The 17,481-nt window shown below is 33.9% G+C and overlaps 1 pseudogene; it reads left to right on the top strand.

The window, feature by feature from the left end:
- The first annotated feature begins 472 nt into the window (after positions 1-472).
- LOC149565386 (uncharacterized) lies at positions 473-1,179 on the top strand (annotated as a pseudogene).
- Positions 1,180-17,481: the final 16,302 nt, after the last annotated feature.

Here is a 17,481-nt window from a genome sequence, read left to right as displayed (position 1 = left end):
CCATCATTCAAATAATTGTTCAATTGTTTCCTAGAAATGCACCTTGCACTTCATGCAAACTTGATAATCTCCTATTAGTTTTGCAAAGCACAATATATTATGGTCGTAGATCAGAAACAAATCAAACAACTATAACATCACATAAGGTTGTGTGGTCGGAACCCAAGAGTGAATGCATGAGTAAAATACGCAGTGCGACTTTCCCAAACTTGAGAATATGCATGTACAGAGGAATAAAGAATAGTAAACACACCAAGAGAGAGGAAAGACAACACTTTTGTCATCTAAAAAAATTGCAAGAGGACACGTAATGGAGACTATAGATTGTTTTAAATAACATCTAAGGCCTGGGCTCAAGAACATACATATAAGCTACTGGTACAAAGAGAATAAATATAAATGAAATGGCGAGAATGAACTCGCATGAAAGTTTGAATTGAGGCATCATGGCCTCTTGAATGTCATGAAAAATATGGAAAGATCAGGGCAAGCGACAGAGATGAAACGTGAAGCTACATGCAGTGCTATGAGAAAAGTGTAATGCCAGTTCCCAATTTGGTTATTATGATACATTCAAGCTCAGATTAAAGGATCAAAATCAGGTCCACCATATGAGATCTTGAGGGTAAAATCAACTAGCTTGATTATGCCTTGTAGGAATCCAATGACCGATTATCTTAATCCTTCGATCAACAGAGAAAACTTGTAAACAAGAAGAATATATTGATGTACACTGTCAAAAAGTGTAATTGACATGTGGCAAAGTTGGAACACATTCAGAGACAATAGAAAGCACCATAGCTACATAAGCATCTAAATAATCTTCTAGTTCATCTGTAAGAGAAGCAAGTATTAATAAAACACTAGATATAAACTCTGTTGTGGGGTCGCCAAGACATTTTCTCCTGTAAGATCTCCAAGACGACATTCTAATTCTGTGTCTCCCATCAAGTGACAAGGAAAAGACATAAATTCATCATCATTGCCACCAATTCACCATGCAATGGCACCAAATTCACCTCCTCACAAAAGATCAATCCCAGTACACACTCCACGAGTTGATGGAAAGGGGTTCTTCCGTAGGCTAGGAATCGATTATCATTAAAACAATTCGGTAAATTCCTTGCGAATGTCAAAAAGTTTAATGCTCATCAGCAAACTGGAGGTTTCTTTATTTGAAATGTGAGGAGACATTGGATGGGTGTCATATATTGAGCAATACATATTTCCAAAATATTTTAAGATATTTTTAAATAAATCATATGAGGAGTAACATCAAAGGTTAGTTTTAAAAGAATAATTGACCAAGAACATATGAGAACATAATAGAAAATCTCTTGAGAATATAAAGGGAGGGGACACTCAAGAAACGGTTACCAGAACCAAAGGTGAAAAAGAAGTTTTATTTATGGAGAGTGGAAAAAATTCAGAAGGGTTCCAATTCTTTTGGCTTCCAAACTGTAGACTTTGGGCTTCAAGCAAGGAAGGAGGGAATTTTGATAGAATAGTTTCATCTTCTTGAGGGGCAGAGAGAAGTAGAGTACGGGCATAGTTCCTTTCTTTTTAGAACTGTGTGTCTGAGATAGGGTTAAATTTTTTATGTCTGATGTAATATGGTGGAAAGAATTTCTATTTTCTTTGAATGATGGTTGGATTGTAATGTGTGAAAGAGGCTTTGTAACCTTTATAGTTAGGGAAGGGAGGTTGGAGGTTAAATACATTTAACTTTGGCTATAATGTGTTTTTCCTTCCACTAAATTCGATCTTTGAGTCATTTTCAGTTTTCTATAAAAAGTTACAGTCCAATGTCATTGTTCCTTTATTATGTTGTCATTTCTAAATATCTTATGAGGCTCTGATTTTAATTCTCCCAAGAAAATGAAACACACAGTTTTATCCTTGTTACGTAATGCAGCATTCAAAAAATGAACTTTGCATCATTTTCTATTCTTTATTCTCTTTTTATGCAGTAGCGTAGGTTTTCACATGTACATTGTATTTATGGGTAGATGTCTGATATCCTTTCGTGCTTTCTGGTAAAAGCACCCACATTTAATTCATTGAATATCTTGTACAGGGAGCTATACCTGATAAAAATTTAGAGGAAGGTTATCAATCCATGATAACCTATCCAACTATTGGTGTTAGTTTGTCCTCTCACTTGGGCATTCAGGATCAGATTTGCACATGTTTTCTTAGAGGACAATCTATTCACTAACACCTTTAAACCTTATTCTTTTTCAAGAGTGCTTTAAATTAAAATTAAAATTACCTCTCCAACTTACACACTCTAACTCATCATAATTATGGCTCAATTACAAAATAACCTAGTTTTTGAATTGGCACATATCCCAAGTTGCTCAAAAACTCTAACCCAAAAAACCAATAGTAGAACTATGAGAGTTGGATTCTTTATTTGACCCAAATGGGTATCCATAAATGAAAACACATTAAAAAAAAACTAACACTAAGCATATTTTTGGGTGATACAAGATTGCCATTACACCATTGGATGCTCCTACATCAGACACCTAAGGTAGGTTGAAAAGTGACCCTATCACTTTATAGCTAGTGGAGGAAAACCCAAATGGGAAACCTCCATTGCAGGTATCCAAGTCAAATCTTCTACTAGTCATCCTTTCCACTTCACCAGGTATTCTCCATATTGTCAATTTCTAGTACTCTGGCCTGTACGATTATCTAGAATTTCTTCTATCTCATCCTTCTTAGAAGTAGGAATTGGACATGGCTCCAATATCAACTCTTTATCTGCACCATTATCATGATATTCTATTAAGTTTGCAATATTAAAAATAGGAGAAATGTGAATCGCATCTAGCAACTCCACCTCATATGCATTTCCTAAATCATGTTTCTTCAAAATTTTGCAGGGGCCAAATTTCTTCATCTTTAGGTGTAGACACCTAAATTTGTCCAAAACCCGTTCCTAGCCAATTAAATAAATATTCATTATTTATTTAATTACCCTACCTTAATTAAATAAATTTTACATTTATTTAATTATGTTTTCTTTTCCTTGATTTAAATAAACTAAAGTTTATTTAAATCCTAACCCATCCCTTTTAATTAAGTACTTTGTTTACTTAATTAATTCCTTGCCTAATCCCATTTGGAATTAAATATTACATTTAATCCTATTTGAGCACATGGCTCCTACATTTAACCCTCACCTAACCTCACTATCCTAACTAACCCATCATGCTAAACCTACCCACTTCCTAATCATGCTTGCTTTGCATAATCACCGAGCTAATCACCTTGCACACTTGTCCTCTTGCATGAGAATCAAGTTGTCTCACACATGTGTGAGAAGCCATGCTTCTCACACCTCATTGATCATGTCACCATCAAAGGTTGCTCACACATGTGTGAGCATATTGCCCCCTTTGAATGGTCAAAACCCTAATCCATGTGGAGTCTACTTGTCCTCCACCTCATTGACACCTCATCGATCTTGAGAGATCCTAGCCCTCCATCTTGCATTCAATCTCAACCGTTCGTTGCATCCATTTTCCTATAAAAGGAGGGCCCACTCCTCATTTTCAAGAAGCACTATCTACCTCATTGTTATGCTGTAGGAATAGTGAGCAACCACATCCCATGAGCAAGGAAATCATCAACCACTTGATGGTTTCATGAGGTTTGCATAGTGATATTTTGAATGCTTTTATGCTCTTTTTTGTTTCATGTTGTTCATTTACATGTCTTCTTTCATATTTTGAGGTTTTGCATGATAATGTAGGAATGTGCATTAGTTGCTTAATGTTATTTCCTTAGTTACATTTTTATGCAACACATTAGGTACCCACTGGAAATCATTCCTTCCTCAAGTATACCATAACCAAATCCACAACTTAGAACTCCTTATGTCTCCTCTTTTGATCTTCCCTAGCCTTATATTGTTGGTTCATCTTGGTAATATGTGCATGTACCTCCTCATGTAGGTTCTTGACATGTTCAAAAAATTCTTCTTCCTTAGCACTTGTCCTCTCCCCTTACTCCATCTTCCTTAGCTCTGGTGTAGCCCTTAGACTACTCCCATACAAAATTTGGAATGGTGATCTACAAGTATTCCTATTTATAGAATTATTGTAAGAAAATTCTACTTGTGGTAGAATCAAATCTCATCCTTTGGGTTTATCTCCTACTAAACACCTTAGCATATTTTCTAAACTTCTATTCACTACTTTGGTTTGTCCATTAGTCTGCAGATGATGTACAGAACTAAACTTCAATTCTATCTTCAACTTGTTCCACAAAGCCCTCCAAAAATACCCAAAAAATTTAGTATCTCTATCAGAAACAATAATTTTTGGGAGACCATGTAGCTTCACCATCTCTCTAAATTTTTTTTTGCAATATGTACTGCATCATGAGTCTTGTGGCATGGAATGAAATGTGCCGTCTTGGAAAACCTATCAACCACCACAAATAATGAGTCATTACCCCTTTGTGTCATTGGCAATCCAAGAATAAAATCCATACTTATGTCCTCCCAAGGCTTTGATGGAACATGAAATAGTTGATAGATTCTAGTATCATCACTAAATCCTTTGGCTGTTTGACATGCTTGACAACTTTTCACAAACTTCTTCACATCCTGTGATAACTGAGGCCAAAAATGACGCTCTCTAATAATGGAAATGGTCTTATCTTGACCAAAGTGTCTTGCATCCCTCCACTATGCTTCTCCTTGATCAAGTTCTCCCTCATGGAACTCCTTGGAATACACAATTGACTTCCCTTGAACAACATACCATCCTAAATCATCTAATCTAGCCACTTGGTTCTATCTAGAGTAATAGGTTCTTTACAAGCCTTCTAAGCATTTGCTAAGTTAGGATCCTCAGGGTATAGATTCTTGAGTTTATCAAACCCAACCACTTCAACCTACATTACTACCAACAATAACTGTCTCCTACTTAATGAATTTGTAACCCTATTAGACCTTCTACTTCTATGTTTCAATACAAATGTATAGCTTTGCATGAACTCCACCCATTTCAAATGTCTCTAATTCAATTTACCTTGGATATTTAGGTATTATAATGCCTGGTGATGAGTATACAAGATAAATTCTTTTGGCAACAAATAATGTCTTCATTTCTTTAAAGCCTAAATTATTGCATAGAACTCTTGATCATAAACAAAGTACTTCTTTGCATCATTCAATTTTTCACTAAAATAGGCAATAGGTTTACCTTCTTGGCTCAACACAACCCCAATAACACTACCACTAGCATCACAATCCACCTAGAATACCTTGTTGAAATCAAGAAGTGTCAATACAAGTTGCTCTATCACCTTCTTCTTCAACAATTGAAAACTCGTTGCACCTCCTGTAGTCCACTTGAACACTTTTCTATCTCCCCTCATTGTTTTAGTTATGGGTGCACATATGCTGCTGAAATTCCTAATCCAATAACACTACCACTAGCATCACAATCCACCTAGAATACCTTGTTGAAATCAAGAAGTGTCAATACAAGTTGCTCTATCACCTTCTTCTTCAACAATTCAAAACTCGTTGCACCTCCTGTAGTCCACTTGAACACTTTTCTATCTCCCCTCATTGTTTTAGTTATGGGTGCACATATGCTGCTGAAATTCCTAATGAACTTCCTGTAAAAACTAGCCAAACCATGAAATGACCTCACCTTAGTAGCAGACCTTGGATTAGGCCATTCCAAGATGACCTTCACCTTTCCTAGATCCATTTTGAGACCTTTAGATAATACAACAAACCCCAAATAGACTAAGTCCCTTTTGACAAAGCTACACGTCTTTAGATTAATCAATACTTTCTCTTCCCTCAACCTTTCAAGGACACTATGAATGTACAATAAATTTTCATCCATTGATCTACTAAAAATCAAAATATCATCTAGATATACAATAATAAATTTTCCCAAAAATTTCTTTAGTACCTCATTCATAAGCGACATGAAGGTGCTTGGTGCATTGGTCAATCCAAAGGGCATGACTAACCACTCATATAGACCTTCCTTGGTCTTGAATGTAGTTTTCCACTTATCTCCCTCTTGTATCCATATCTAGTGATAGCTACTCTTGAGATCTATCTTTGTGAATTACTGAGCTCCACTCAAACAATCTATAAGATCATCCATTCTTGGAAAAGGAAACTAGTACTTGATGGTTATTCTATTTATAGCTTGAGAGTCTATACACATTCTCCACTCTCATCCTTCTTTGGTGTCAGTACTACAGGTACTACCCATGGAGTTAGGCTCTCCCAAATCAATCCTTTCCTTAATAGCTCTTGAACTTATTTATTGAGTTCCTCAGTCTCAGTAGGAGTCATCCAATGAGCAGCCTTGTTAGGAAAACTAGCTCTACAGACTAAATCTATTTGATGATTGATTTGCCTTACTGGTAGAAACCCTTCTGGAACATTATTAGAGATGACATCTCCATACTCACTTAATAGAATTGAAACTTCAAGTGGAATTTCACTATTACCTTCCTTATCTTTTCTAGGAATCAAAGAATAAAACATACGCTGATGTTTCATACCATCCAAAAATTTTCTTCCATCAACAAGACACACCCTAATACTACTACATACCTTTTCACCCTCCTTTATCAAAGGCTTCAATTTGTGGCAAAATCCATCCTTTTTTAGAGAGTATGTATTTGCATGACCATCATGTACAACATGCCTATCAAACTGCCATGACCTTCCCAATAATAAATGGAAGACATCCATTGGAATGATGTCACAGAGAACCTCGTCATGGTAACTCCCAATATTGAACTTTACCAAACATTTCTCATTAAAAAAGACCTTATGATAATCTTGCACCCAAGAAATTTGATAGGGTTGGGGGTGTTTCTCTCTTTTAAGCTTTAGCTTTGAGACCATCTCCTCTGACACCAAGTTGTTAGTGCTTCCATTGTCAACAATCACATCAAAAAATTTACCCTCACACTTAAACTTGGTATGAAATAGACTCCTCCTTTGTCTAGGTTCAATCTCACCACTCAATAAGACCCTTTCATTAACTAGAACCTCTCCTCTTTTTGCATCCTCTGAATGTGATGACTATGCATCATCATCTACATGAGCAACCCTTGCTTGACCATCAACTCTCCTATTCATCCTTCCTTGGTGTGGAAGGCATTTGAAGGCATGGTGACCTACTTCTTTGCAATGAAAATAGGTACCATAGAAGCCTCCTCTTCCTCTTTGATCTCCAAGGTTTTGATCATGAGAGCGGTTGAAACACTTGTTCCTCTAGTTTCGGCTAGTACCCACATCTTCATTTATCTTCTGGTTCTCATTTTTGCCTCCAAATGACCTACCACCACCCCTTCCTCCTTCAGTGTGCCCTCTTTTCCTTTCATCAAACATTTTTTTTTAGCTTCTCCTCAACTCACAAGGCAAACTGGTATGCCTCTTCAATGCTAGTCATTCTAACCAGACTTAACTCCTCCTGAATGCGAGGTCTTAACCCAATAAAGTAATGGGCAACCTTCTTCTTGTTTGCTTTTGCATGCCCCACCCTAATAAGTACTCGATCAAATTCCTCTATGTATTCCTAGATAGATTTTCCCACTTGTTTTAACCCTTGCATCTTCTTGAACAAATCAAGCTCGTAATCAACAAGAATGAATTGCTTCTTTAGTTTGTCCACAATGCGATCCCATCTTGTGATTTTCTCCTTTCCTCTTCTATTTCTTTCCAACTGAATTTCTTGCCACCATATTTTGGCATGGCCTTTCATTTTGGCCTTTGCAAACTTAACCCTATCAAGGTCCCTACTCAAACTATCCCTCCAACTCATTAATCTAGTCGATCAACTCATTTAGGTTTAAATTTCTTGAAAACATGCCAACGTCAATTTTAGGTCTTTTTCCAATCTTAGAAATGGCCCTAAAATGCCTCTCCTCTACCTAGTTCAGGAATTCTTTGTATCCTTCTACTTCCTACCCAATATTTCCTTCTTCTTCATTTTCTTCCTCACTTTTTTCACTTACAACAACATTCATCCCTCTGCGGATCTCCTCTTGCAATGCCTAGACTTTTCTCTAGAGGGCTCTAACCTCAGGAGTAACAACTATGACCCTTCCACCATGCTCCCTTCATGGAGGAATCTTCTTGTATCAAACCCACAACCAAACAGTCCTAGTTCAAAATGCCTCATAGTTAGTGCTTTGTCTACACACTTAGAAAAACCTACTTTGATACCACTTGATGACAACACAATCGAAGAAAAAAATGAAAAAAATAAGAAAGGGAGGATATTATTATTAGGAATGACATGCTATTACATTTAGTATAAGAAAAATGGACTCCGCAACATGCCCTATGGGCTTAAAATACTATCAGATTCTGGAGGAAACCCTTCTAATAGCACCTTCTCCCAAACTCCACCAAAAGCTGCCTTTACAATGCTAGAATGTCCTTAAGTAAACCAAATTAGGTTTAGGGTTATGAATAAATTTTAGAATATTCCATTTGGAATCCAACACCAAAAAAAAAGGTCGTAGAAAACATGTCAAAAGTCGGTGTAAAATTAGAAGAATCTAGAAATGGTAGTCCAACTTCTAGGAGTCATAACTTTTGATCCAGGACTCTAATTGACAAACTGTTTACATTTTCAAAAATCTCTCCAAGTGATCTATATCCCTATGGACCAAGTTTTCTTGTACCCCATTTTTGGGGCCTGTATAGGGTTGTTAGTGCCTCAAATCTAACTTTGAAGTGCTCTTAGGAGGTCTCCAAGCAACTTAAAACTACAATAAATTTCAAACCATAAAGCCTTTTCACCTAATTATTTTTTCAGAGTGCTTTAAATTACAATTATAATCATCCCTCCAACTTACACACTCTAAATCATCATAATTATGGCTCAATTACAAAATAAGTTTTTTTATGCATTGGCACATATCCCAAGGTGCTCAAAAACTCTAACCCAGAAAACCAATAGTGGAACTATGAGAGTTGGAATGTTTATTTGACCCAAATAGGCATCCATAAATGAAAAACATTAAACAAAAACTAACACGAAGCATATTTTTGGGTGACACAAAATTTCCCTTACACCATTGGATGCTCCTACATCAGTTTATTAAATACAATAGTCCCTATTAAAGGACACATCCCTATTCAGATACCTTGAACCTTGTTACAAGGTTCCAACCCTATTAAAGTCTGATAAGAGAAAATAGACCCATAGTCCAAATGCACTGACAAAAGTGTAAGAAGGATATTTTAGGATAAAATATCCAATAAAAATGAACTAACTAATCTGCAACTTACTTTCCAAAATGATCCCTTTGAAGTCCACTAATAATCCAAACAAATTCTCTTCTATTCTCTGATAATTGTACATCAATACTTGCATCATATGTGTCTAGACATGTATCACACACTCCAAACAAGGAAAATATCTTTCCTTTATACCCATTACAATTCATTAATTAGGTTGACCTATTAGGGCTTCTCCCATTTAGAATTAATTACATAGGACCACAATAAGGCATACCTACTTTCAAAATCATCTATAAAACTATTACATTAAGTGTCTTACACATTACAATAATAATATTGTTAGGATAAACCACAGACAGAAATAAAAACTACATGCAAATATAACCAATAACAAAAATAATAGAACACACAGAAATGAACACAAGGCACCAAGATTTAACGTGGTTCACCCAATCCCTGGGCTACGTCCACCAAACAGCAAGTCCGATCTTATTACAATCCAGTGATTACAACCTGATTACAATCCGTAATCCCTTACAGCTCAATACCGCCGCAAGAACCAATTTCGTATCACCATACATAAAAAATACCCAACCCTAAGCCCCTTTTATACAAGTATTAAACCACTTTAGGGTTATAACATGTCGGCCATATGTCGGCCATAATATGTCGGCTACCATGTCGGCTACTTCCAAAAATTTTTTTTTCGGGCCGATGCCCCGAACCCCGCTATTTATGAAGTCTGTACAGTACTTTCCTGATCAGTCACCACAATCTAACAAATATAATATTTTCCAATGATAATTCACATGCTACAACAACACTATCGTTTGCCAATAAAACACATCACATGTTATACACCAGTGAACTTTCTAGAATAAGCCAAATGATTCACAAATCCAAACATATGTGCAAAAAAAAGTTTCCTATCATCTTCCATGATCACCACCATTAATTCCTACTCACCATTAAGATATAGAAAAAATACCATAACTAGTTTTGTCACACTTTCCTTCTCACTGGTTGGCTACCAGTCTTCACAAAAAAAACCATAAATCATCTAAAATATCTTATACAATACAATGAATAGAGACATGATGTGTACACTCATTCTTCTACACCAATGTAAGCTCAAACATCCACATTGGTTAGCCATTGTCTATGTTGAACTATCAAGTAGCTTGCGATATACAAAATATGAGTTTATCATGAACCAAATAACATATGTTGACATTAATGAAAAAAAATTTCATTAATAGAGCATATTCATGACACTCTCATGTACCAAAAATATCCTATATTCCTAAAAGAAATCAAATATAGAGTGGTAAAATTCACAAGGGGTTAAGATCACAATTACATTTCTAGGTATTCTACAACTGATCTATATTTACAATATAATATAATCAAATTCTTTACAAATATTCCAATATTTGGATCTTATTTTGAATATTTACCTATTTTTCTACCTAATATTACATTAGAACAAATGAAAGAGCGTGATGTAAAATACTAAGGTGATTAGAGAAACAAATTGCATTCAAGAATGGTTATCCTTAGGAATTAGCTTTTTAAACTAAGTTACATCTATTTAGGTGAGGTTATAGCCTAGAATTGGTTGGTGACAATGCATTTAAACTTAATTTACTTCCCATTAAAAGGATGAATTTAATGGTTAATTGTGAGTATCTAACATCTCCATGAACCTTCAATCTAAGATGATCAGGAATATGTCTTCTTTAGTATAATTGACATATGCCAAGTAAATATAAATTGAGACGATGTAGTTCTACAATACAAGCCATATGAAACCATAATAGAACATTAAGTATTTTAGCAAATTGGACTTAAATGACAAGAGGTAATTAGAATGAGGTGGTACCTGAAGAAAATAAATGAGGGAACTATTTCCTCACTCAATATCTCATTAAACTTTTGTTGGACTAAAATCCCATCTAAGAGAGGAGGTATGATCCATATGAATCTAAAAAACAATAATCTTGATCAATTAAAAATATGTAAAAATAAAAAACAAGTGATTTTATCCATATAATGAAACCATTCTTTGATTCCAACCAATAGTTTTGTCACAATACAGAATACACACATTTTAAAATGAACCAACTTACAATTGGTACTTCCAATTCAAAAACATGATCCCATAGAATATGAGAAAAGTTTCAAACATCAATAATACTTCACACTATCTAAGGGTTCAAAAGATATTACTAACTTGGTTGATTTATTTTATTTTGATATACTTTATAATCATGATTGAGTGATCAAATCTCAAGGATGAAGCTTTGGGTTGTAAACTTAGAAAAATTGTTTGAGTATTACATAGTTTTCCTATCAGCAAAGGTACATTGGTGAGCTTCACTGAGAAGAGATCAGTGCATGCACACTTACAAGGAGATTATAAAACAAGTAAGAATGATATGTGTATGAGCACATGACTGTATAGTCAATACAAACAAATGTATTTTGGTTTTATAGTAATAGTGTTGAGTTGACATAATTGAGTAAAAGATATGTAATTGAATATTCTATATGAAGGAATTATTTTGTTTATGAAAAGAATTACTTAACTAATTTTGGACAACATCCTAGATGTTAACCCTAAGTGGGAAAGATTTAATTTTGTGTTTTGGAAAGTGGGCAAAGAGATGAAGGCAAGCACTCAAAGAAATATGATAGAAAAGAAAGGATTTTGAATATGAAGCTGTACTAACTTTGACATATGAATAATGTTATGTTGTAATGCAAATTTTGATGTATGATCAGAGTGGTACAAATTATGATGAATTTTTTTGAAGAGAAGCAAAGGCAAATATCACATATTGAAGATATCAACATATTATGCAAAGGTTTTTGTATACTAAATCTCATTGTACATTGCATGTTTGGGTAGTGGACTCATCTTGTATACATTTGTAAACTACAATAATAACTCCTAATAGGGTTGAGGTTTCTAACAAGGTCTATTACTCTAACAAGGATCAAGAGACTACATAGATGTAAAAAAATCCTAACAAGGTCAATATCTTTCACAAGATACTTTTGATTAGTGGATTAATTTGTGGGTACCATCCCTACTAGGAATTTTCCTTGGCTATGGTTTCCCTAGTTAACAAAATATGGTGTTATGGGTTGCATTATTTTATGGTCATGTTTATTGTTCAACATAATTAGTTTACTTTCATATGTAAGTTACAAATTTGTTAAAGATATCCAATTTTGGAAAATAGTTTGTAAAATACTGATTCACCCCCCTCTTAGTATTTCCTATTTCTAACAATTGGTATCAGAGCTCAACTACTTAGAGGAGGATTAATATCTTGAGTAAGATCCTTATGGATATGGAAGAGTTACAAAAGAACCTAGAAGAATCTCTTGAGTGGATTGCTATTCTTACTGAAGAAAGAGATACTTTGAAAGATAAGTATGAAGATGTGAAGACTACATTGAGAGGCTGAAAGATAAGATAAATTATCTTAAGTCCAATAAAGAGCCTAAAGATCACATCAAGTATAGTGATGAAATTTCTAGACTAAAGAAAGAAAATGAGATCCTAAAGCATGAACTGAAGATTACTAACCTAAAGTTGAGCTTGAAGGATGATGACAGTAAGATTGAGTTATATTTGAAATATAAGAATATAGATATGAGATCTAACCTTACTAAAGTGCCATATGAGCCCGAGTCTAAAAAGTTGTAGTATGTAGAACTTGAGAATTACAATATAATTGTGAAAGGGTAATTAACTCAGTCTAAACCACACTTTGAGAAGTTGTATTCCAATAGTGAAAAGATTGATGAACATATCTTTATACAAAGACCCTCTTATGATAAGACATATCTTGGATATCTTCGAAAAAATTCAGCTAAGAAGTATGAAGTTAGAAAAGAGATAGATCTCATGATTTAACATCCTAAACATAAGGAAGATAATTAGAACAAGAGTGAGCCAAGTCAATCTGGAGATGTACCTAAGAAAATTGAGAAAGTTAATCAACTTGAGAAAATTGATGTACCTAAGTAGCCTGAGCAAGATGAATCACCTAAAGAAGTGAGGAATGAATTCAAAGGTAGATGTTATGAATGCAATGAATTTGGTCATATGAAAAAGGACTATACAAGTAAGTCATTTAAACCTATTTCTGGTTATTGTTATAATTTTCATGGTTTTGGTCATAGAGCAGTTAATTATAGAAAGCCTAATAGTAGAATGTTTGAAGGTACTAACCTTGCAAAAAATAGACTTATTGGAGGAACTAATTTTATAAGGAATGACATTATGTGTTATAAGTACAACAACTTTGGACACAATTCAAGAGATTGTAGAGCACATATTGGCTAGACATGACCTAAATATGGAAATAATGTTATAGTCTGTCAGATTTGTCACAACATGGCACACACATCAAGATATTATAGGATGAAAAACATGAGAAACTCAATTCATATATGAAATATGAACAACAATAGAAGGAATGAGAATAACAATAACAATAAAAGTGAAAACATGAAAGATCTTGTAGGAAACCTTAATGAATCATATGTTAAAGATAAGGAACCAACTAGTTCATATGTTGTGTTGGAGAGTCAATCAAGTAAAGCACTTGATAACATATTGAAGTCAGTGATAGTTGGTAACCAATCATTATCTATTTGAGAAACTTATTCGATAAGAAAATATTAGGAATTTAGGATATGAAACTTAGCTAAAACCTTAGGAGAAGTCTAGAGACTTGCATGACTAGTATGAAGTTGAGAAAGATGCAATGAAGCTATGGTTAAGTGCACATAAGAATTGGAGTTTAGATATAAGTGTGCAAATCAAGAGAAGTTTACTTGTAAATTAAAATAGCTTAATGTTGATTGTGTACTTGCACAATTAATGAAGTAGATAAAAGAAAAGGATTGAAGGATCTAAATTATATTTAAGAGTACCATTTGACTATGTGAGCAGTTAAGGGGCAACTTGAGATCAAATTTAAGGCTTTAAAGGTGAAATTGAAGAGTGTTCATTCAAAAAACCCTAATTTTGCAATGTAACTAAGGTATTTTATGAATTTACGAAGATTAAATTTGTGAAATTATGTTCAAAATTTATAGTAAAGATGGATAAGTTTATGATTCATAGTGTTGAAGATATTCATAGACCTAAGTTGAAGCTAAATCCAATTCAACCCTTGGAAGATGACCCCTTGACCACATATTTACAAATGCCTAACAAGGTTCTTTACTTAGAGGATACCAGTAGTTACACCAGATGCAAACTTGAAACAATAGGAGATGAAAACATTTCAAAGGAATTTGACATTATCTATAATCAAAATATGACTTTTAAGGAAGGTTGTGAACACTTGGAACAAAATGAGATAGTAAATTTTATGTTTTTCTAAGAATTTGAGAATGAAGGATGGGCCAAAATTATTATGAGTAGGATTCATGATGACAAACTCTAGATGGGAGAAAATGTTGTGGAAATATCATCCAACCTGATACATGAAGTTACTAGTTTGAGCAATTAGGGCTCTATTCCTTTAAAATAAAATAATGTAAAGAAGGTTGTGCTTGAAAAGACCCAATCAACCTACAATGGAAGATGAATTGTAACCTGTAAGATCAAGAAAGATTATGTGAGATATGTGAGCATAATTATGGAGACCAATGCATGTTCAAGCTCTAGGGAGGATGCCATGGAAAGAAGTTTTGCACATGCAACATATAAACTTTGTGTTGAAAGATCGAAGGTGAATCTTTTTGAAATGTTAGAAGTATAGTTAATTGAGAGCTTGGTGAGGAATAAGAAAGTGAGAAACAAATAATTAAGGTTTCAATCCTTAATTTCCCACATGTTTTTTCATCTATTGAAAAGATCCCTATTCATGCCTATTTCTGAATTGATTAGCAGTGATAAGTGTACAATGGAAAAGTTAACCAATCTACACAAGAGACACCCAATTAATAAGATTCACAATAATGTAGACCTAATTTTGAAAACATTTTAGAATGAGATAAGCTAAGGTTTTGGATCCCACCATCTCTTGTGAGCAAGTACAAATAGTACATTTGTTTTATGATTGACATAGACTTCACATATATTGAAGTAGTGGAAAAAAAGTGTTATATGTAGACCCTCTAGGATATGAGGTATAAAGGATGAAGTTGAAGGATATGTAAAAGAAATCCTGAAATCAGACAAAGATGAAGAATTTGATAGAATTAGAACCTATGATGAAATCATGCAGATGACTTATCAAGCCAAAATTAAAAAATCCACTAAAAGAAAAGTTGATAATTTGATAAAGAAGTGTATGGAGGAATCCCAAATGACTCTACAAGAGGTAAGTGTAGTAAAACATATAGTGTTTGGCATGAAGGAAATTGGACAAGAAATTATAATGTTTGTGCCACATTTAGCAGTAGAACAACTATCACCATCAACCTTAGGATTAGCAAAAGAAGTGACAATAAAAATGCCATCTATACAAACTCCTATAGAACCATATGCAATAGTTTCACAAGTGCAACCACTGGTTACAAAAATCATTCCACCTTCTCAGTCAAGTGAGGAAGAAGAAGAAGTAAAGGTAGTAGAGCTAAAAAGAAAGTCTAAAATATTAGCAAAAGTTAAAGAAGAACCTATAGAGGCTCAAAGGAAAAAGATAATGAAAACAATGACATCTTGATTTGGTAAGAGGCCTAAAGTGTTGATGACATTTGAAGGAAACAAGAAAATGAGAGGACAGGTTGATAACCTTGAGGTCACAGTACAGGAAGAGAAAAGAACTTAGTTCAAGAAAAGGAAGAAAACCATGGAAGCCAAAGGTTGAGACATTAAATAACATAATTATATATGCAATGGTGACTTTGTACAATAAAACAAGTTATATGATTTGTATAGTAATTTTGAGAAGTTTGAGCTTGGGAATGTATGCACTTAATTATAAGTGGCAAGAATTTTTTGGATATACAAAATTTTATTCCAAATGATTTATATAAGAGGCTTATTAACAGGAAGAAAAAAGTAGTAGAAGAAGACCAAAAAATAAGAGAAAATCAAATAAGAAAACTTTGAGAAGTTACTAGTGAAAAACACTTGCAAAGTTTAGTAAGAAGTCTAGAACCCTATCTAAGGAACAAAAAAAGGGCTATTTTAATCATGGGAGGAAGCTATGAGGAGGTAAACAAAGAAACAAAGATAAAAATTATAACAATGATTACAAAACTTAAGACATCCAATCATTAGGAATATGCAATAGAAGCATCAACAACACCAACCCCCATACAATCCAAAACAACACCATCTAAAATAGATACAAAATTGAAAGATATGCTACAAGTAATAGTTGGAATAGATTCTATGCAAGTGGACATCACCAGCATAACAATGGATATAAATGAAGATCCATTCAATAAGGACTATGGTCTTAACATTGTTGAAAATTTGGTAGAATACCCAAGCTCTGATGAAGAAGAAGAGGAGAAGAAAGAAGAAGAGAAAAATAACGAAGAAATAGAAGAGAAAAATGAAGAAGAAAGAAGGAAGATAGAAGAAGAAAATAAGAAATTGGAAGAGAAAAAGAAGAGAGAGGAAGAAGAAAAGAAGAATGAGGAGGAAGAAAGAAAGAAGAAAGAAGAAGAAGAAAAGAAGATAGAAGAAGAGAAGAAGAAGGAAGAAAAAGAATAGGAAGAAAAAAATAAAAAGAAAGAAGAAGAAGGAAAGGCCAACAAGAAGAGAAAGGCAAGTAAACCTAGTTCCTCTAGGTCACCACTTGAATCTACACTAACAACTTTATCAAGAAATAACTTAGATGATGATGAGTAAGTTGAAGTGATCTCTCTTTAAATAAAATCATTGAGAAGAACAAGAAGGTAAAAACTCTACAAAATTATTTGATGAAAGTTATTGAAAATTTACAAAGTACTATATCAGTTAGGATCAATAAAGTGAACTCACAAATAATATAAAGACTTTTGATAATGAGTTTACTCAATTATTAGAAGTAGCAACCATGAAGACAAAAACTCTACACATGATGCATAAAGATTTAGAAAAGTCTATGATAACATAAGAGGAGATTTGAAAAGTCTTGATTAGAAGATCAAGGAATTGAGGCAATGTTTAGCAGAAGGAAATGAAGTGGATGGTAAATGTGCCATCTCACACACATTTATCAAAGAAATTATAGATGGATTGAATGCTAATCTAGAAG

Source organism: Cupressus sempervirens, chromosome 3 (assembly GCF_028749045.1).
Source record: "Cupressus sempervirens isolate cs-2001-9-10 chromosome 3, ASM2874904v1, whole genome shotgun sequence".
Classification (NCBI taxonomy): domain Eukaryota; kingdom Viridiplantae; phylum Streptophyta; class Pinopsida; order Cupressales; family Cupressaceae; genus Cupressus; species Cupressus sempervirens.
Note: the sequence above shows the minus strand (reverse complement) of the source record. Positions and strands in the feature narration are given on the sequence as shown.